The 20,663-nt window shown below is 42.4% G+C and overlaps 1 protein-coding gene and 1 long non-coding RNA gene across 3 annotated transcripts in view; one reads left to right on the forward strand and one right to left on the reverse strand.

The window, feature by feature from the left end:
- Positions 1-20,663, reverse strand: part of LOC310693704 — a 354,955-nt gene that overhangs the window by 247,775 nt on the left and 86,517 nt on the right. The window lies entirely within an intron of this gene.
- Positions 1-20,663, forward strand: part of OTUD7A (OTU deubiquitinase 7A) — a 117,348-nt gene that overhangs the window by 22,921 nt on the left and 73,764 nt on the right. Inside the window, exons 2-3 of one of the 2 annotated variants that reach the window (XM_083475671.1) lie at positions 71-189; positions 18,542-18,669. The gene's annotated coding sequence lies outside the window, so the exon portion shown is untranslated. Of the gene's footprint in view, positions 1-70; positions 190-18,541; positions 18,670-20,663 lie in introns of those variants that run through there. The other variant, XM_083475670.1, reaches the window with a different exon arrangement.

Here is a 20,663-nt window from a genome sequence, read left to right on the forward strand (position 1 = left end):
ATAACTCTGCTTCTATATTACTGAAGACTGCATAAAAAGTAAGCACTTCTCTTAAATGCTTCTCTTACAGGAAAGGGCTTTGACATCTTCAGATTCTGTGAGCAGCGTGTGAAAGCAGGCTTGTTCTTGTGCAGATCTCAGATGGATAGCTGTAGTTATTCAGTGACTTTTCCTCCACAATCCATTTCCGTAAGTGATGAACTCAGTTATTATAACTTTACTCATTGTGTACCATTGATTGTATATTAGTGTAACTGACATTTTAAATGCAAATAATAAAATCAAACAAAAGCTGGATCTAGACACATCACAAATTGTTTCAGGAAAACATGTTGTAAAGCTTCAAGTGTTGGTGAAAGATGGAACTCCACAGCGCTACCAGGTGTCACAGTGTGGTAATGCAAATAAAACACTTTTTCTTTACTAATGTAGCTGAGTCCAAAATTTACCGTAATCTTTACAGATTGCCAGTAGTATGCACAGAGCTATTTGGGAGCACTAACTGGTTGGCCATTAGCCAACCACTGAAAGAAACTAGCAATAGTGATAACAGCAATTCGTGCCTTTAGAGATAGGCTTCATTCCTAACAACCTGCATCAGTAGGGGATATATGTAATGAAGATCACTTTCACCTGTGGTTTGCAAAGCTTCCATTGACATATGTATCAAATAAGTGTGCTGCCTGCCCTCTATAATTGTATTTATAGACAGGTTTTGAAAGTGATAGTTTAGCAGGAATCTACTACAACTAACAACTCTTCAGGCTCCCCTACAGTTACCCACCTTGCACTTTCACAACCACCTCACTCTACAAAGGCCAGCTCTCTCAAGGCCAAGATGGAGAAACTGAACACTAATATCCAGGAAAGGCTTGGTGCTGGTTCAGCAGTTGTTCACCAAAGATTCCCCTTTGACTTAAAGCTATGAGCAGTGTATAATAAAACCAGGAATGAATTGTACTGTTAAGAGTATTGCAGGCTTATGTTCTCTGTTGGGTTCCTGTGAATTGTAGACTCTTCACTGAACCTGAAAATGTGGCAATTTAGAAGATGACATTTTGTTAATATTTCCCCCGCCTTCCTTTCTCTCTGGCTTGTAGTTGTATTGAGCTCCTAGAATTTACACTGTGCAGTTGAACGCCATAATTTTCTGGGGTAGGACAGATTCTAGAGAATGGCCCTTAAATGTTCCTTTGTATACATTGATTTTCTTTTGATGACTAAGCATGTGGTGTTCACTTCTGGTTGTTGTTTTTTTGCCATTCCTGTAAGTGTGTGCTGTTTGATTGATTGTCCAAGACTGCTTTTCCCCTCATGTACTAAAGCAAATTACTATTGATGCGGTATTCCAGAAACTGCTGTGCTCCAGGAGACAATGTAATTCTACAAATGGCTCCACAGTTTGTCTTTAGGTTCAATTTGCTCAGGGACTGTTGTATTTTACTTTTAAAAACTACCTCCAGCTTCCTGCTCCTAGATCTGCCCCTGTAATTCTGATCCTTTCTGCACCTGCTTGGCTAAAGGGAAGAGAAGGCCTTGTCTCGTCCATGCAAGCCCAATGGCTCAGGTTCAAGCCTCAGCACCTCCAGAGAGCTGCTAGTCAGAACAGACAATCCTGAGTTAGTTCAATTGTCCAACCTGGTATAAGGCAGCAGTTTATGTCCTTATGATGAATATCATTTCCCTTGCATATCATTTTCATTTTAAAACTCCATAAGATTAATCTGAAATAGTCTTTCTCTTATTGGCCAGAATGAAATTAAATGAACTGAAGAGATTGGCTGGCGTGATGCTGATCTGCCCTGTCAATGTATATCTCTTTAAAATTGGCTACAAGCCATCAGAAATATAATCCCTGATGGGGCCATAGTACATCTAGCCACCAAACACGGTCACTTCGTACTTATCCTCAATTACTTCAGTTTTGGGACAGCTTGCATCTTCCAGTCAGTGACCCTCCTACAGGCACGGGCCGGACTCCACAGTATGCCAATGCCTTCATGGTTGACCTAGAACAATGCTTTCTTGTCTCCTGTCCTCAAAAGCCTCTCCTGTATCTGAAATATGATAACATCTTTATCCTCTGAACTCATGAAGAGGAGACACTTGAACAGCAGGACTGCAAGAATATTAGCCACAATGCAAAGTGAGCTTGGACCACTCTACACAAAATACTAGCATTCCAGACACTTGTGTGCAACTACATAATGGACCCACATATAAGCATCATCTTATACAGTGGTACCTCGGGTTACATACGCTTCAGGTTACATACGCTTCAGGTTACAGACTCCACTAACCCAGAAATAGTGCTTCAGGTTAAGAACTTTGCTTCAGGATGAGAACAGAAATCATGCTCTGGCAGCGCGGCGGCAGCAGGAGGCCCCATTAGCTAAAGTGGTGCTTCAGGTTAAGAACAGTTTCAGGTTAAGAGCAGACCTCCGGAACGAATTAAGTACCTAACCCGAGGTCCCACTGTATAGGAAACTGACTGACCACCGCGCATACTTCCATGCTTCTGCTCACCACCTGAAACACACTACAAAATTCATTCTCTACTGTTAAGCTCTATAGTACGGTCATGTATATGACTCATCAGCTAGAGACTCGTAACTCAAGCATTTACCCACCCAGTGAAGAGGGAAAAAAGGCAAATGGGGTCAGACCCAAAAATCGTCTACTACAGGACAGATCTGGAAGAGAACATAGCAGAATGCCACTTGAGGTTGCTCATAGTTCCTGGCTGAAGGACAATAAGCATTTGGGATAGTAGTAGTAACTTTGCTCTGGAGCAAAATTAATGGCCTACAAGCCGTGCTGTGTCTCTTGGGATAGCTTTAATAAGGTAAGTAAGGTATGGGTTAATAAGAGTTAGGTATAGGTTAATAAGAGTGTTCGAAATTCACCAGGCACTAGGACTGGGTGATAGTCGTACCTTGGTTCTCGAATGCCTTGGTACTTGGACGTTTTGGCTCCCAAACGCTGCAAACCCGGAAGTGAGTGTTCGAATTTGTGAACGTTTTTCAGAAGCCAAATGTTTGCCGCGGCCTCCACAGCTTCTGATTGAGTGAAGTAAGCTCTTCCAGCCAATCGGAAGCCGCACCTTGGTTTTTGAACCATTTCGGGAGTCCAATGGACTCCTGGAATGGATTAAGTTCAAGAACTAAGGTACCACTGTACCTGCTTTCCAACAATGTAATATACAGTGGTACCTTGGATTACATACGCTTCAGGTTACAGACGCTTCAGGTCACAGACTCCGCTAGCCCAGAAATAGTACCTTGGATTAAGAACTTTGCTTCAGGATGAGAACAGAAATTGCTCAGCAGCAGCGGGACGCCCCATTAGCTAAAGTGGTGCTTCAGGTTAAGAACAGTTTAAGGTTAAGAACGGACCTCCAGAACAAATTAAGTTCTTAACCCGAGGTACCACTGTACTACCAGCTAAACTTCATGATGTTGTTGTTGTTTAGATGCTTAGTCGTGTCCGACTCTTCGTGACCCCCTGGACCAGAGCACGCCAGGCACTCCTGTCCTCCCCCGCCTCCCCAGTTTGGTCAAACTCATGCTGGTAGCTTCGAGAACACTGCCCAACCATCTCATTCTCTGTCGTCCCCTTCTCCTTGTGCCCTCCATCTTTCCCAACATCAGGGTCTTTTCCAGGGAGTCTTCTCTTCTCCTGAGGTGGCCAAAGTCTTGGAGCCTCAGCTTCAGGATCTGTCCTTCCAGTGAGCACTCAGGGCTGGTTTCCTTCAGAATGGAGAGGTTTGATCTTCTTGCAGTCCATGGGACTCTCAAGAGTCTCCTCCAGCACCAGAATTCAAAAGCACCCATTCTTCGGCGATCAGCCTTCTTTATGATCCAGCTCTCACTTCCATACATCACTACTGGGAAAACCATAGCTTTTACTATACGGACCTTTATTGGCAAGGTGATGTCCCTGCTTTTTAAAATGCTGTCTAGGTTCATGATAGGGTGGTATATGACAATGTCGGAGAGGAGGCGGGGAGGAAGAAGGCAGTTACTGGCTATGGAGATGATTAGTGTCACCATGTGCAGGTTCTGCCTCTTCCTGTTGATGCCGGATGGGCGGCGCTGCTCCGGGCGGAGTGCATCAGCCAAGGTGCCACATGGCAGGGCACTGGAGAGCTGCTGGCCTCTGCAGAACTGCCAGCTGTGGCTTGCCTTAATGATCTCTTGCCTGCTGCGCAAGCAGCAGCTACCAGGAGTCACTGTTCAGCCTGTGGACGCGCCACTAGCTGCCCTCCGCTCTGGAGATTCCTCAGGCTGGTGCTGTTTGCATTTGTCGTGGGCAGCCACATGGAAATGCGGTGTTTCTGCCTCCCCTCATACTCACCTGAACATTTAGGCTTGGGAGGTGCAAGCCGCCATTGCAGGCTGCTGGGCCGGCATTGTGGCATGCCAGGAATTCTCAAAACATTGCCTGAACGGAAATTCTAAATTCGCCCTCACCATTTTAAATTTAAACTGGTTTCAGGTGTTGGTGCTGACCTTTAAAGCCCTAAATGGCCTCAGCCCAGTACAGTGGTACCTCGGGTTACAGACGCTTCAGGTTACAGACGCTTCAGGTTACAGACTCCGCTAACCCAGAAATAGTACCTCGGGTTAAGAACTTTGCTTCAGGATGAGAACAGAAATTGTGCAGTGGCGGCATGGCAGCAGCAGGAGGCCCCATTAGCTAAAGTGGTGCTTCAGGTTAAGAACAGTTTCAGGTTAAGAACGGACCTCCGGAATGATTTAAGTACTTAACCCCAGGTACCACTGACACAGACACGGAGGTCCAGCTCCCAGGGCCTTTTAGCAGTTTCCTCACTGCGAGAAGCAAAGTTACAGAGAACCAGGCAGAGGGCCTTCTCGGTGGTGGCGCCTGCCTTGTGGAATGCCCTCCAACCAGATGTCAAGGAAATAAGCAACTATCTGACTTTTATAAGACATCTGAAGGCAGCCCTGTTTATGGAAGTTTTTAATGCTTGATGTTTTATTGTGTTTTTAATACTCTGTTGGGAGCCGCCCGGAGTGGCCGGAGAAGCCCAGCCAGATGGGCGGGGTATAAATAATAAATTATTATTTTTATTGTAACCCCCACCCCTTAAGTCTCTTCACAGACAACATCGCTGTCTTCCTTATTGCTGCTGTAGTGAGTCTCCTCAAGGTCATGCAGAAATATCTGGCCTTCAAATTAATTATGATAAATCTAAATCACTCAGACCCCAGGCCCAATTGTTTTTCAGCATGACCTTGGGGATAAAACTTAGGACTCAGACTCTGAGAAATCTGGAGGAATCTGTCTTACCTTTTTCAATTTAATATTCCAGGCCCTTCATATATTGTCCCCCCACCCCACAAAAAGATCAGTGGGTGGCATTCAATCCTCAACAAGTTTGTTTTACAAGCTCAAAAGGCCAGGGTTTCATCATTTATTCTGTACACGATGTCCTGGTTGGAGGTTGGAGCCTTCCTCATACAGACAACCCCCATTTTGTGTGTGTTCAGAGAACATGTGAGCTGTGTATGTGCAGGCTGTTTTTGGATCCGGAAGAGGGCACAATGGGGGCCTCATGGGGTGGGCTTCTGTGTGCCCCACTAACATGCTTGATGACCCAGAAAGCAACCCCTGCACAAATGAGAGTTGTCCCTACCAGTGGCGTAGCGTGGGTTGTCAGCACCCGGGGCAAGGCAAGTAATTTGCGCCCCCTAACCCATGGATTTTAGTAGAGGCAGAAAGCTGCGAGTGCGAGCGCGCACCCCCCCCCCGATGTTGCGCCCGGTGCGGCCGGGCCCCCCTGCACCCCCCACGCTACGCCACTGGTCCCTACACACTTTTATTTTGAAGCTTTCCAGATCTATCAGGTGGTTCCAATACCCGCTTCCACAGTGGATAGCTGTGAAGGAACTGGAATTACCCTCCCCTCACTTGCAGTAGAAGCGAACAGCAAAATAATCAGCATAGGCATGATGACTACGTAGAACCTCCACCTTCAGAAACTGTAAGCCACACAGTTCTACTTGCTGGGGAGAAGGAAAGGATCTTTGCCTCCAAGCTCTGGGGTTTTTTTTGGCTACTCAGACATTGGTCCCTGTGGGAAGCAGGATGCTGGTCTAGATAAATCTCTGCTGTTAATCCATCAAGGGTCTTCTTGTTTCTGAAAGAGAGAGTAATTCAAGGCCAGAAAAGGGTGAAAATAGGTCCCATGTTGCCTGGTGGAATGAAAAGTGGTTCCCAGTTCTGAAAAGGTTGCAGACTCCTGCTCTAGACAACTGGGACAATTGCTTATAGAGTGGACGGTCCCAGCAAATCAAGCTCTCTAACCCAGTTTTTATCTTCCGCACCCAGGAGGCTCTTTCTTGATAACACACATTGCAGCTGCATCCTTTCCTTTGTCTGTTTATATAATGCCACTTTTCTTCGTTTTCTTGGCATATTAACTGGGATTTTTTCCCCATTCACTAATGAAACCACATCTGAGGCTACCCATTGCCTTCCAGTTTGGTCTTATACTCGAATCTCATGACTGTTTACTTGATCGCACAAGGTTGCAAGTCTGGAAAAATATTTACAGGGCAGCAACATCAAATTGTAGAAATCGGTGACACATTTTAGATATGCATAAGACTGAAAAATAAATTGCATTACTAAGGTATTTGGGTGATTAGCTTGCTTTTTTTATCCCTTACTTGTAAAAAATGCATTTACAGCATTTTGTTTTCAACATCAAGTAACCATTATACTGGACGTTTGTGTCCAAATGTATATCTGATATTTTTTAAAAAATATTCATTGTGCTATAATATTTTTAGAAGAGGAATTGAGAGAGGTAGTGGCTTGCAAAGCAAAAGGAAGGAGCAGAAAGATATGGAATGTCAAGAGTTATTAGCAAAAATGTTTTGTATTGAAAAGATTGGCAATAATGGTTTGTTTCTTTAAGGCTATATATGCTATCATGTCAATTCACACAAATCTCAAGGGACTAATTGTGTAAGACCTTGTTTTTCTGTATACAGTCAAAAAAATGCTTATTCCACTTAAAATTATTTGTTAAGTTACATGGTGAACAGAGGGGAATATATATATAACCTTCAAACTGAAGGACAACCAGCATACATCAGAATTAGATTTTAAGCTTTGCAGGCTTACGTTTCTCAAGAAGAGATTACCAGAGGCAGGGCTGTGTCTTTGAAAAGCTGTCATATGCCATACAAATCTTGGTAGTGATTGTAGAAAATGTCACTTTAACTCTTATAACTCTGTGTTAACCCCTTCCTTCAGTATCTAGCTTGATGTTCATCTAACAAAAACTTGCTTTTAGAAAAGATGTGTTCATTTCTGATAAGTTTTTTTTTCTTTTAAAAGGGAGTGAAGCTGAATTGAACTATGACTCTGATATGTGATAAATAAATTTCCTTAGGAAAAGGTTTTATGACCTCGGCAGTATCTCAGTGAGTCGAGCGTACTGTAAGTAAAAGCTTCAGTGCTGATGAAATGGGTTTGGTTTCTTCTTCTGGAATAGTGCCAAGAAGTGACCTACAGTAATAGTGGGCACAGTGGAGAACAAATGAAGTAAGGATACAAGCTTGTAGCCAGTGTCCAACATTCAGATGAGTGCTCTCCACCATCCACCATCCCCAGCTCCTAGTATTCAACAGATCCAAAACCACAAGCAATTTCAGGCCCTGAACTCAATATCCTGTTTTTTATGTATGCCAAGATAAATAAAATAACTACATTAGGAAACCAAAATATTGACCTCATGTGTATTAGTAACGCATCATTTTCTTCCCCAATACTATCTTTTATTTCAGGTGTCCTAACCATCCCCTGCCCCCTGGGTTATAAGTGTTAGACTTGTGCACACAGAGAGAAAAAAATTTGTTTATCTTTTGGTTGGAAATTAAGTGTATCAAAGCCGGCAAAAAATGTTACCAAGATAATAAAACAAAGCTTATGAATGATGAATAAATATTTGTCAGTTGAATTGGTTCTTGAAATCTAGAAGTGAAATAAGCTTAACCATTACCATATCACTACTACATTTAGTTGCTGCAATAGTTCTGATGCCGAACTGCAGTCTGTCTTGGTGTCTAAGAGGGAGATAGTAAAAGCACAACGTCAGGCAATACCAATGAGACGGAAACATGGAAGGTGCCTAAAGAAGCCAGGGTGGCTCTCTAAAGAACTTTTAACTGAGTTAAGATTAAAAAAGGATGTGTACAAAAAATGGAAAAGGGGGGAAACCACCAAAGAGGAATTCAAACAAATAGCCAGCACGTGTAGACACAAAGTCAGAAAAGCTAAAGCACAGAATGAACTCAGGCTTGCCAGAGAGGTTAAAAGCAACAAAAAAGGCTTTTATGGGTATGTTCGTAGCAAAAGGAAGAACAAAGAAACAGTGGGGTCACTCAGAGGAGAAGATGGTGAAATGCAAACAGGGGACACAGAAAGGGCTGAACTCCTCAATGCCTTCTTTGCCTCAGTCTTCTCCGATAAAGAAAACAATGCCCGACCTGAAGAATTTGGAGCAAATGATTCAGCAGAGGAAACACAGCCCAGAATAACTAAGGAGATAGTACAAGAATACTTGGCTAGTTTAGATGTATTCAAGTCTCCAGGGCCAGATGAACTGCATCCAAGAGTGTTAAAAGAACTGGCAGATGTGATCTCAGAACCACTGGCAGTCATCTTTGAGAATTCCTGGAGAACAGGCGAAGTCCCGGCAGACTGGAGGAGGGCAAATGTTGTCCCTATTTTCAAAAAGGGGAAAAGAGAGGACCCAAATAATTACCGCCCAGTCAGTCTGACATCAATACCAGGGAAGATTCTGGAGCAGATCATTAAGCAAACAGTCTGTGAACACCTAGAAAGGAATGCTGTGATCACCAATAGTCAGCATGGATTTCTGAAAAATAAGTCATGTCAGACTAACCTGATCTCGTTTTTTGACAGAATTACAAGCCTGGTAGATGAAGGGAACACAGTGGATGTAGCCTACCTTGATTTCAGCAAGGCATTTGACAAGGTGCCCCATGATATTCTTGTAAAGAAGCTGGTAAAATGCGGTCTTGACTATGCTACCACTCAGTGGATTTGTAACTGGCTGACTGACCGAACCCAAAGGGTCTCATCAATGGTTCCTCTTCATCCTGGAGAAGAGTGACTAGTGGGGTGCCACAGGGTTCTGTCTTGGGCCCGGTCTTATTCAACATCTTTATCAACAACTTGGATGATGGACTCAAGGGTATCCTGATCAAATTTGCAGATGACACCAAGCTGGGAGGGGTGGCTAACACCCCAGAGGACAGGATCACACTTCAAAACGACCTTGACAGATTAGAGAACTGGGCCAAAACAAACAAGATGAACTTTAACAGGGAGAAATGTAAAGTATTGCACTTGGGCAAAAAAAATGAGAGGCACAAATACAAGATGGGTGACACTTGGCTTGAGAGCAGTACATGTGAAAAGGATCTAGGAGTCTTGGTTGACCACAAACTTGACATGAGCCAACAGTGTGACGCGGCAGCTAAAAAAGCCAATGCAATTCTGGGCTGCATCAATAGGAGTATAGCATCTAGATCAAGGGAAGTAATAGTGCCACTGTATTCTGCTCTGGTCAGACCTCACCTGGAGTACTGTGTCCAGTTCTGGGCACCACAATTCAAGAAGGACACTGACAAACTGGAACGTGTCCAGAGGAGGGCAACCAAAATGGTCAAAGGCCTGGAAACGATGCCTTATGAGGAACGGCTAAGGGAGCTGGGCATGTTTAGCCTGGAGAAGAGGAGGTTAAGGGGTGATATGATAGCCATGTTCAAATATATAAAAGGATGTCACATAGATGAGGGAGAAAGGTTGTTTTCTGCTGCTCCAGAGAAGCGGACACGGAGCAATGGATCCAAACTACAAGAAAGAAGATTCCACCTAAACATTAGGAAGAACTTCCTGACAGTAAGAGCTGTTTGACAGTGGAATTTGCTGCCAAGGAGTGTGGTGGAGTCTCCTACTTTGGAGGTCTTTAAGCAGAGGCTTGACAACAATATGTCAGGAGTGCTCTGATGGTGTTTCCTGCTTGGCAGGGGGTTGGATTCGATGGCCCTTGTGGTCTCTTCCAACTACGATTCTATGATTCTACCTTCAATAGTCCTGCTTTGCCAATTATATTGTACAGTATACTAAGGATATACAGTCATACCTCATGTTACGGATGCTTTAGGTTACGTGTTTTCGGGTTGTGGACCACAGGAAACCCGAAAGTAACGGAATGGGTTACTTCTGGGTTTTGCTGCTCGCGCATGCACAGAAGCACTAAATCATGCTTTGCGCATGAGCGCCAAATCGCGCCTGCACAGACGCAGCGCTTCAGGATGCGAACGCTGTGGGTTGCGGATGTGCCTCCGTCACGGATTACGTCCGCAACCTGAGGTTCCACTGTACAGTGGTACCTCTAGTTACGAACTTAATTCATTCCAGAGGTCCGTTCTTAACCTGAAACTGTTCTTAACTAGAGGCGTGCTTTTGCTAATGCGCCACCAGCACACGATTTCCGTTCTCATCCTGGGGCAAAGTTCTCAACTCGAGGTAACTCTTCCAGGTTAGCAAAGTTTGTAACCTGAGGCGTTTGCAACTCGAGGTACCGCTGTATAGGAAAAAACACCTCTTACCAATTTCATATGATACTGTCAGTGTCAGTTCTCTAGTGCCTCTTCCTTTAGCTCATTATAATCTTGTAGTTAGAGAAGTGTTTTTTTTCTCAGGAGTCTGAGGAAATCATTTACATTTTGTTTAATAAGAGGTTAAAAGCATTCTATTTGTTGTTTTTACCTCCTCTATGTGTGACGATTACTACAATGATAGCCGTTCTGCAATGTGATAGAACCATTTACAGTTGTTGCTGTTATTATAATTTCTATAGTGCTTTAAGTGTACAGTATAAAATACCTTCTGTTTCTTAATTACAACCCCATTGCCATATAAGGCATCAGCTTGTCTAAGCTTAATGGCAGATTGTGGATGAATACCAAAACTGTATAACTATACTGTAGTACCTCTGGTTACATACGCTTCAGGTTACAGAATGAGAACAGAATTACAGGATGAGAACAGAAATCATGCTCTGGCGGTGCAGGGCAGCTGGAGGCCCCATTAGCTAAAGTGGTGCTTCAGTTTAAGAACAGTTTCAGGTTAAGAATGGACCTCCGGAACGAATTAAATACTTAACCCGAGGTACCACTGTATGACATATTGCTTTTGAAAGTTCAAAGAATTGCTTTCATAGGGAAACATGCAAATATTTAGTACTAGTAGTAACAAATTTTTTTTGCTTAGCTATAAGCTATAACAAAGAAAAAAGACATTCAGAGTTGAGCCCCATATTTGGCTCTTAATTAGCTGGTGTTAGGATCGTCCTACTTGTGTGTAGGACCCTGGCAGAGACACATGCCCTACTGGCATGTTCTCTCCCTCCTGGTCGATCGTTTCGGAGCTTCAAAAGCTTTCTCCAGCCCAAACATCACAGCGACTGATACCAAGAGGCATAAGACACTTACGGAACCTGCAGAGTATTAGCGGTTCGCATAACAAATGCAGCAGCACAGCATTTTGGCTAATCTACTTTATTTACATACAGTATAATACACTCGGAGCATTCTGACTTAGCTCCTTCCTATTTCTCATCAGACAGCAAAGAGAAAGAACAAAGGACAATAGTCCTACATCACGGAAACACAGTAATCCAAACATCCTGTATCTGTCACTTCCCACTATGTGACAAAACAATCCCATGACTGCAAGCACAGAGCAAGAATCCTAACAGCTGGTAGCCAATGTAGTTAGAGAAGCATGCAATGTAATATAATTTTCCTATCTGACAGCAAAAAGCACACAAACTTACTTCATGTAACTTTTTTTTCTGCAGCTAAACTCAGATCATGAGAATGCTTTACAAAACATACAGAAACACTGCTTCAAAGGATATTTTCTTAAAACAGCCATCTAGAAGGGCAGAGGCCACAACTTTTCTTAATCCTGTAGAAGCAATTTTATGTGGAGCCAAAGTAATTAACTACAGATAGTTAGCTTTTTGATTGTCTTAATACATGGATACAGCCTGAAAAACTCAAGGAATGACTAGTTAACATATAAATCATAGAAGCTCTCTCATATCCAAACATTTATACCTGAAATTTAAACATTGATTAGATCATAATCAGCTCACTATTAAGTTCACTGACAACTGTATGTAAAGTAGTAACTTGCTTTTGAGAATTTATGGGTATGCCATAACCTAGAGAAACTAGACATGAAGATGACAGAGTTAGCATTCTGTTACAAAAGTTTTAAGAGTCAAACTTGCATTCTAGTCTGGACAGAAAGCCAACCCACAGAAGGAATGTCAACAAAGAGGACCAATACTATCATTAGACATAAATGTTGAACATCCTTCAATTCCTGGGCTAATGATTGACTGAGACCCCAACTCTTTACACCATATAACATGGAAAGAATAACCTTAATGAATATTTTAAGGTCTGGTATAACTATTTGCCTTCCCTTTGTATAAGAAGAACTTCAGAACAGCTCCTACAAGATATCTTGCTTTCCTGAGATAAGCATCCTGATCAGCCTTCCAAGAGGAAATAACTGTGAAAAGGAACCCTAGAAACAAAATGATTTAGTCAATTGAGTAATTAGAATTAACTATTTAAATGTGGGAGATTTCTTACTAAATACAACCTCTTTTGTTTTGCTAAAATTAATGCTAATTTGTTCTTCTCCCAAAAGTTAGTCAGCAAGTCCATCTGCTTTTTCAAACCACACCTGGTCAGAGATAATATAACCATATCATCTGCATATAGGAGTATACTGACCTTTCTCTTTCCTATGGCAGGTGGGCATGCATTCACTTACCAAGCAATTTATCCTGATCATTAAAATAAAGACTGAAAAGGAGGGATGCTCAAACACATTCCTGTTTAACTCTCTTCATAGTTGAGATTGGACCATTCCTGTCTATACTGATTTTAACAGTAGTAATTTGAAGAAGCATGAGCAGCCTAGGGTCTATATCAATGGCATGCAATTTGGCCCACAGACAATTTCTGTCTATTGAATCAAAAGCTTATGATAGCCCAACAAACACTGTAAAGATCATTTCATTGTTTTCAACAGTTTTCCCAACAAGATGGGGCAAAGTATAGCAGTGATCAATAGTGGAATAGGAATTACTAAATCCAGCTTGCTGTTCACACAAAATATAATTGTAGGATATCTGCTGTTGTAGTCATATATTTTAGAAGAGATATCCAACATTCTGACTGGTCTGTAATTTTGGGAAAGAGAACATGCACATAAACAATTTCCCCTACTTGTGCTTTCATATGATTAATAATAATTAATAATTATTATTATTTTATTATTTGTACCCCACCCATCTCACTGGGTTGCCCCAGCCACCCTGGGCAGCTTCCAGAATATAAAACATTAAAAACTTCCCTATACAAGGCTGCCTTCAGATGTTTTCTAAAGGTTGCATAGTTACTTATCTCCTTGACATCCAAATGGGAGGGCGTTCCACAGGCTGGGCGCCACTACCAAGAAGACACTCTTCCTGGTTTCCTGTAACCTCACTTCCTACAGTGAGGGAACTGCCAGAGTGTCCGCTCTGAATGATGGGGTGGAGATGCTCCTTCAGATATACAGGGCCAAGGCTCTTTGGGGCTTTAAAGGTCAGCACCAACACTTTGAATTGTGCTTGGAAATGTATTGGGAGCCAATGTAGATCTTTCAAGACCAGTGTTATATGGTCTCGGCGGCCGCCCCCAGTCACCAGTCTAGCTGCCACATTCTGGATTAGTTGTAGTTTCTGAGTCACCTTCAAAGGTAGCCCCATGTAGAGCACATTGCAGTAGTCCAAGCGGGAGAGAACCAGGGCATTTACCACTCTGGCAAGACAGTCTGCGGGCAGGTAGGGTCTCAGCCAGCATACGAAATGAAGCTGGTAGACAGCCGCCCTGAACACAGAATTAACATGCACCTTAATGGACAGCTGTGAGTCCAAAATGACTCCCAGTCTGTGCACCTGGTCCTTCAGGGACACAGTTACCCCATTCAGGACCAGGGAGTCCTCCACACCTGCCCATCCCCTGTCTCCCAGAAACAGTACTTACGTCTTGTCGGCATTCAACCTCAATTCGTTCATTAATCCATCCTCCAACAGTCTCCAGACACTCACACAGGACATTCATCACCTTCACTTGTTCCAATTTAAAGGAGAGGTAGAGCTGGGTATCATCCGCAAACTGGTGAACACCCAGCCCAACCCCCTTATTATTTCTCCCAACAGCTTCATATAGATGTTAAAAAACATGGGGGAGAGGACAGAGCCCTGAGACACCCCACAAGTGAGCACCCAGGGGTCCGAACACTCACCCCCAACTCCATTTTCTCGTCACAGCCCAGAAAAAAGGAGTGGAACTACTGCATAACAGTGCCCCCAGCTCCCACCCCCCTAGATGGTCCAGAAGGATACCACAGTTGATGGTGTCAAAAGCCTCCGAAAGATCCAACAGATCTGGGAAACAGCTTTCACCTCTGTCCCTAGCCCGCCAGAGACCAAGGCAGTTTCAGTCACATGATGGGGCCTGAATCCCAACTGGAAGGGATCCAAATGGTCCACATCCTCCAGGTGTGCTGATCAATCACCTTGCCCAAGAATGGGAGATTTGAGACTGGATGATAATTGACCATAATGTCTGGGTCCAAAGATATTTTTTAAGAAGCAGTTTAATAATTGCTTCTTTAAGGGGATCCAGGAAGACTCCCTCACTGAGGGAAGCATTCACCACCCCACAAAACCCATTGCCCAGCCCTGCCTGGATCACTGTTATGAGCCGGGATAGTCAAGGATCAAGGAGATAAAGAAGAAGAAGAAGAAGAAGAAGAAGAAGAAGAAGAGTTTGGATTTGATATCCCGCTTTATCACTACCTGAAGGAGTCTCAAAGCGGCTCACATTCTCCTTTCCCTTCCTCCCCCACAACAAACACTCTGTGAGGTGAGTGGGGCTGAGAGACTTCAGAGAAGTGTGACTAGCCCAAGGTCACCCAGCAGCTGCATGTGGAGGAGCGGAGACGCGAACCCGGTTCCCCAGATTACGAGTCCACCGCTCTTAACCACCACACCACACTGGCTCTCAACATGCTGTAAATTTCAAGTCACTTTTCCAAAGTTTCTCCCAGAGGTTAAAATCTATTTTGTGTCCTATATCTATTGCCCAGTGTGTCATTGAGGCTTTAACTAGCTCATGTTTTGTTTCCCATTCTAATAACAGGTTATACATTTTAGACAATTTTTTTATCTTTGTTTAGCAAGAGTTCTTTTTTGAATTGTGAACTTTGGTCTGAAAAAACATTTTTTCTATCTAATTTCAACATATCATGTTACTGATGGTATCTGGTATCATCAGATCCTTGCCATTTTTAAGACTGACTAAAATGTATCCCCAAATCTATTTATAATATTTCATCTACCCTGTCAGCAATTCTTACCTGGCCTATTATTATTTTAAAAAATACTTAATTGCACAAAGAAAGCCTAGATGAGAATAGTAGGAATACTCATATTTGTACTCCTACACGTTGTGTATGGACTTTTTTGGGGGGGGGGGGGGAAGGCTTTTTCAAAACTGCAGATTAGGCTTCAGTTGCCACTACTGAATAAGGACTAAAATACTCTCTATCTCTCCTGGCATGTTCCTTTAGGTCTCCTGAGGATTGTGTGTGTGCTTTAGAATCACATTTGTTTTCCTTCCAATTTAGAGACACTTCTCCCTGCACTCCAACATTTGACATAACCTGTAACGTGTAAATGATTTGTTTTTTCTTTAGCCAAAGCTCTCCTGTCGCAATTGCTTGTGTGTGTGTGTGTGTATACATGTACATGCATGTGAACATGTATTCTCTCCCCCAAGGCATATTTTTCAAATCAATAGCAATTTTGTTCTATTTCTGGCTATCAGACATTCCCATTTTACACTATCTATTGGTCAGCTGCTTGGTACTGCATGAATGAATGAGGTCACAGAAGGAAGGCCATGTCATCAGGGAGCTGAAAGCTGAAGGCTGCCTGGTCCATCCTTGCTGCAAGACCTTCTGCTGAACATCTTGCCTCCTCAGACTGTGTCACATGCAGATCTTTAATTCTCCTTGACCTAAAAACACATTTTGCCTTCTCCCTGCTTTCTCCTGTAGAACTGCGGCATATACAGTCGTGCATTAGGATATGAGTTATTTATTACTATTATTATTTATTAATTTTTTTATACTGACCTTAATTGGAAGATTACAGTGTGGTTCACAGCATAAAAATACAAAATGAGAGCACAAAATACCAAACCAACCAACCAATCCAGTAGCCCTCTCTCCCATAAACACATTTAAAAGACCATAGAATGTTTAATCAGCCAAACACCTGGTTATAGAGAAACATTTTCACCTGGCGCCTACAGATATGTAATGAGGGGCCAGGCAAGCCTCCTTGGGGGGGGAGCATTCCACAAATGGGGGGCCACCACAGAAAAGGCCCTGTCTCATCTTGCCACCCTCTGGACCTCTTGTGGAGACACATGAAGAAGAGGCTCAGGTTGCAGGATCTAGGTCAGTTCATATGGGGAGAGGCAGTCCTTGAGCTTTCCCTCAGATCTGGATGTCTATTAGCCTACGTCCAGGCAGAGCTATCTGTACTTGCATGTTGTTCGTGTAGTTCTGTTGAACTTTAGGCCTATGTGTAAAGAAGCATTAGCAGAAATTGCATCAGTGTTTTTCACTAGGGTAAAATGTGACTGCAGTGCCCCCATCCATGCTATTGTCTCATTTTTGATCATGACAGATAGTCCATGAAAGACAAAGCTCTTTTTCTTCAGCTAGTTTGTGAACTAAGTTTCATAATAAGATTATTTTAGTTGGGATACATCTGTTTACTGGAAAGCAATTTAAAATTGTGAGCTACTTCCTGACAATTGCGGTGTTTAAAGCAAGGATGCAATATTTAATATAGATACTCAGCTTGGTCTGCCTTGACAAAGTTGTTTTCAATGTGGTCAATGAGTAATGTGACTTCATTGGCATATCTTTAATTGATGACTACGATAGGTTAAGGCGACAGCCTTAAATAAGAAGGGAAGTGTTTAGATTGCGATGAGCATTACTTAAATTTGTGGCTGATGTGACATTTGAACCCGGAGCTTCCCGACTCACTTTTAGCCATTACCCTATACCGCCTCTAGTGGATTAAATTAATGCAATTAATCAACTTGAGTTTTAGTCTCAAATTGCCACAGGTTTGATAGAAACTTTTCTGGAATCTAGTATTTGTACATTCTTAGCTGTTGTATCCATACTTGCTCTAAAAAATACTTTGAAATTACACTGGATTCAAATTTGTGCAACATTTATCCACAATGTATATTTTTCATACCAAGATCAGGTCTAGAATTTGTGAAGTAATAGAAAAGAAAAAGACCTTCATGTGTGATCAGAATCCATCTCTATCACTGCCCATGCTCAGGTAGGAGCCTACCTCTTGGGGCTTTCGTATTCATTTTCTCTCCTCCACTCTTCGTTAGAGAAATCAAGTACTGAGTGTTTTAAAATTGAAGGTCTAATCCTATTGCTGTTTTTAATTAGCTTTGCAAAGTGAACATAATAATCAAATTAGCATTGGACAGAGAAAGCTGTCACGTGGGAGCAATACCAGTGAAGGATTTTCAGACATTATTTTGATGTACATGTTGTTGTGTGTATATTTTTCTGCTGTATTTAATAGGGAATAAATGCTTTTAGTTATCTAGCTATTGAGTGTGGTCTGAATACAGAGAGCATTCAAAGCCCTCTTCTTTTTTGCCCTGACATTATCTTATCCTTACTTTTAGCACCAGCTGCACTGTCATCACACAGCACAAGCGGATTTGTTAGCTCCCTTATTTCTGGTCATGGAGATGATACAGGAAAATAATTACAGGTCTCTTCCTGAGCCCAGTCCATACAACTCCACGCAGTCCATAAATGTACACCACTAAAATTATACCTGTCACATACTAATAGATTTTAGTAGCCAGCTGGACTACAGTCTTGAGCCAGAAATACTGGAACAGCTAGGAAAATGTTTCCTAGCCATTTGGTTCCTGGCAAATCCCTCATGAATGCACATGAAATCACCTGCCCTTGATGAAAGATCCCACAGCAAGCATTGGAGTCATTCACCTCTTGGTTTTTTATGCTTTCTTGTCTATCTATTTACTGTTCTAGACAGTTGTCTCATTTATTGTTTGTATGCTGCAGCTGCAAAGCAAGAATCAAGCATCTCTTACTTACTGCACTGGACAGCCAGAGAAGCAAAGACATGGCAGAGGATTGATTATTCGTATATGCAGCTGAATTCCAGATGCTGCTTGTCATTAATACAGTGCATTCATTAAGCTGAATATGGTAGCGTGATGAATTTCATACTAACAGGCACTCTGTTTCCTTACAGATTTCTCAGGGGACACAACTCACACACTCTACTGTGATAAAAATGAACTGCTGTCTTCATTGAAAAGAAGTGGTATAAGGTCCATCTAACACATGCCGCCCAAAACTGTTACTTAAAGTCTACTGAAAGTAAGTCAAATGGACCACTTAACAATAACTTTAATAATCTGTCTAGCTATTTTGGGATGAAGAGCAGACAGCCTAAACAAGTGCACTAATTTTAGCAGGTTAAGACATTTGCTGTTTATTCTTAAATAAAACATATTGAAGAAATAGATCCCAGAGAAGGAAATGAGCATTTGCCCCTTGTGACAAGCATTGTCCCAAACCATGTGACTGTAAACCAGTGGTGGTGTTTCTGTGTTAACTGTTTTATTTTAGTTTTTATCCCCTGCTTTTCTTTCTGGAATTCTAATATGCTCAGTGCATTAGATTGATTATTTATTTCTGTATCATCCAATCTCATCTTAATGATTTAACACAACTTGCAACAGTTTGGGAATCCTCAAAAACTAAACAAAAATGATGTATACTGTTTTTTGTTTTTATCTCTCAAAGTTATGTCATTTCTTACAGAATGAAAATGTTCACATGTATGCATATGACACTCTTAATAAGGGGATGCAGGTGGCACTGTGGTTTTCAAATCCCCGCAACGGGGTGAGCTTCTGTTGCTCAGTCCCTGCTCCTGCCAACCTAGCAGTTCGAAAGAATGTCAAAGTACAAGTAGATAAATAGGTACCACTCTGGCGGGAAGGTAAATGGCGTTTCCGTGTGCTGCTCTGGTTCGCCAGAAGCAGCTTAGTCATGCTGGCCACATGACCCAGAAGCTGTACGCAGGTTCCCTCGGCCAATAAAGCGAGATGAGTGCCGCAACCCCAGAGTCGTCCGGGACTGGACCTAACGGTCAGAGGTCCCTTTACTTTTACTCTTGATAAGAAGAATATATTGCATTGTATCCCACAGAGTAAAATATAGCAGAGAAAAATAGGCGCATTAAGAAATGCTTCTTTGGAGGGAAAATTTTGTTGGCAAACTTTATTTAATGTTCATTTACAACCAATTCATATTATATTCTTTCCAGACACAAGAGTTACACCCACAGCATACATTTAAAGCACATCTATAGCACTTTAACAGATGGATGCAGGTGGCGCTGTGGGTTAAACCACAGAGCCTAGCACTTGCTGATCAGAAGGTCAGTGGTTCAAATCCCCGTGACGGGGTGAGTTCCCGTTGCTCGTTCCCTGCTCCTGCCAACCTAGTAGTTCGAAAGCACGAAGTGCAAGTAGATAAATAGGTACCGCTGTGGCGGGAAGGTAAACAGCGTTTTTGTGCGCTGCTCTGGTTTGCCAGAAGCAGCTTAGTCATACTGGCCACATGACCCAGAAAAACTGTCCGCGGAAGCGGACAAACGCCGGCTCCCTCGGCCAGTAAAGCGAGATGAGCACCGCAACCCCAGAGTCGGTCACAACTGGACCTAATGGTCAGGGGTCCCTTTACCTATAGCACTTTAACAGTCATAACTTTCCCAAAGAATCCTGAGAGCTGTAATTTATCCACCACAGAGCTATAATTCCCAGCACCAGTAATAAATTACAGTTCCCAGGATTCTTTGGGGGAAGCCTTGTGCTTTAAATGGATGTAGCCATCTCCTAGGAGTATGAATTTGAACGGTTTATCTGTGCAAGATCAGACTATCAGTGGATTACACAAACATTGGGCCTTTTTGTACTGCAGTTTCTCAGGGAAGGAGGTAGGATTGTGTTCAAAATGGGTGGTACTTCTTTATTTGGACAGAGAGATCAAGAAAGTGAAGAAAATTAAGCTCACATGGTGTGTCATATAAATCAGTAGTCAAATGTGTATATTTTATGTTTCAGAATAGTAGTTTGATGCATTGTAAAGCAAAATAGCAGGTTACTGCCTTTAGCTGATGCTTTGAATCTCATATTAATTATCCCTCTGAAACAAATGAACTCTACTGATAACGAAGCACAATAAAATAAGCAAAAGGTTAAAATAAATTTAAAAAATCCTCTCTTTAAAAACAAAGAAGTGATCAGCATGTAATCTGAAGAGCAATTTGCTCTCATCAGGGAAAGTACCGTAACTAATTTTGG

This window comes from Podarcis liolepis (assembly GCF_965112155.1).
Source record: "Podarcis liolepis genome assembly, chromosome: 14".
In the NCBI taxonomy this organism is placed as follows: Eukaryota; Metazoa; Chordata; class Lepidosauria; order Squamata; family Lacertidae; genus Podarcis; species Podarcis liolepis.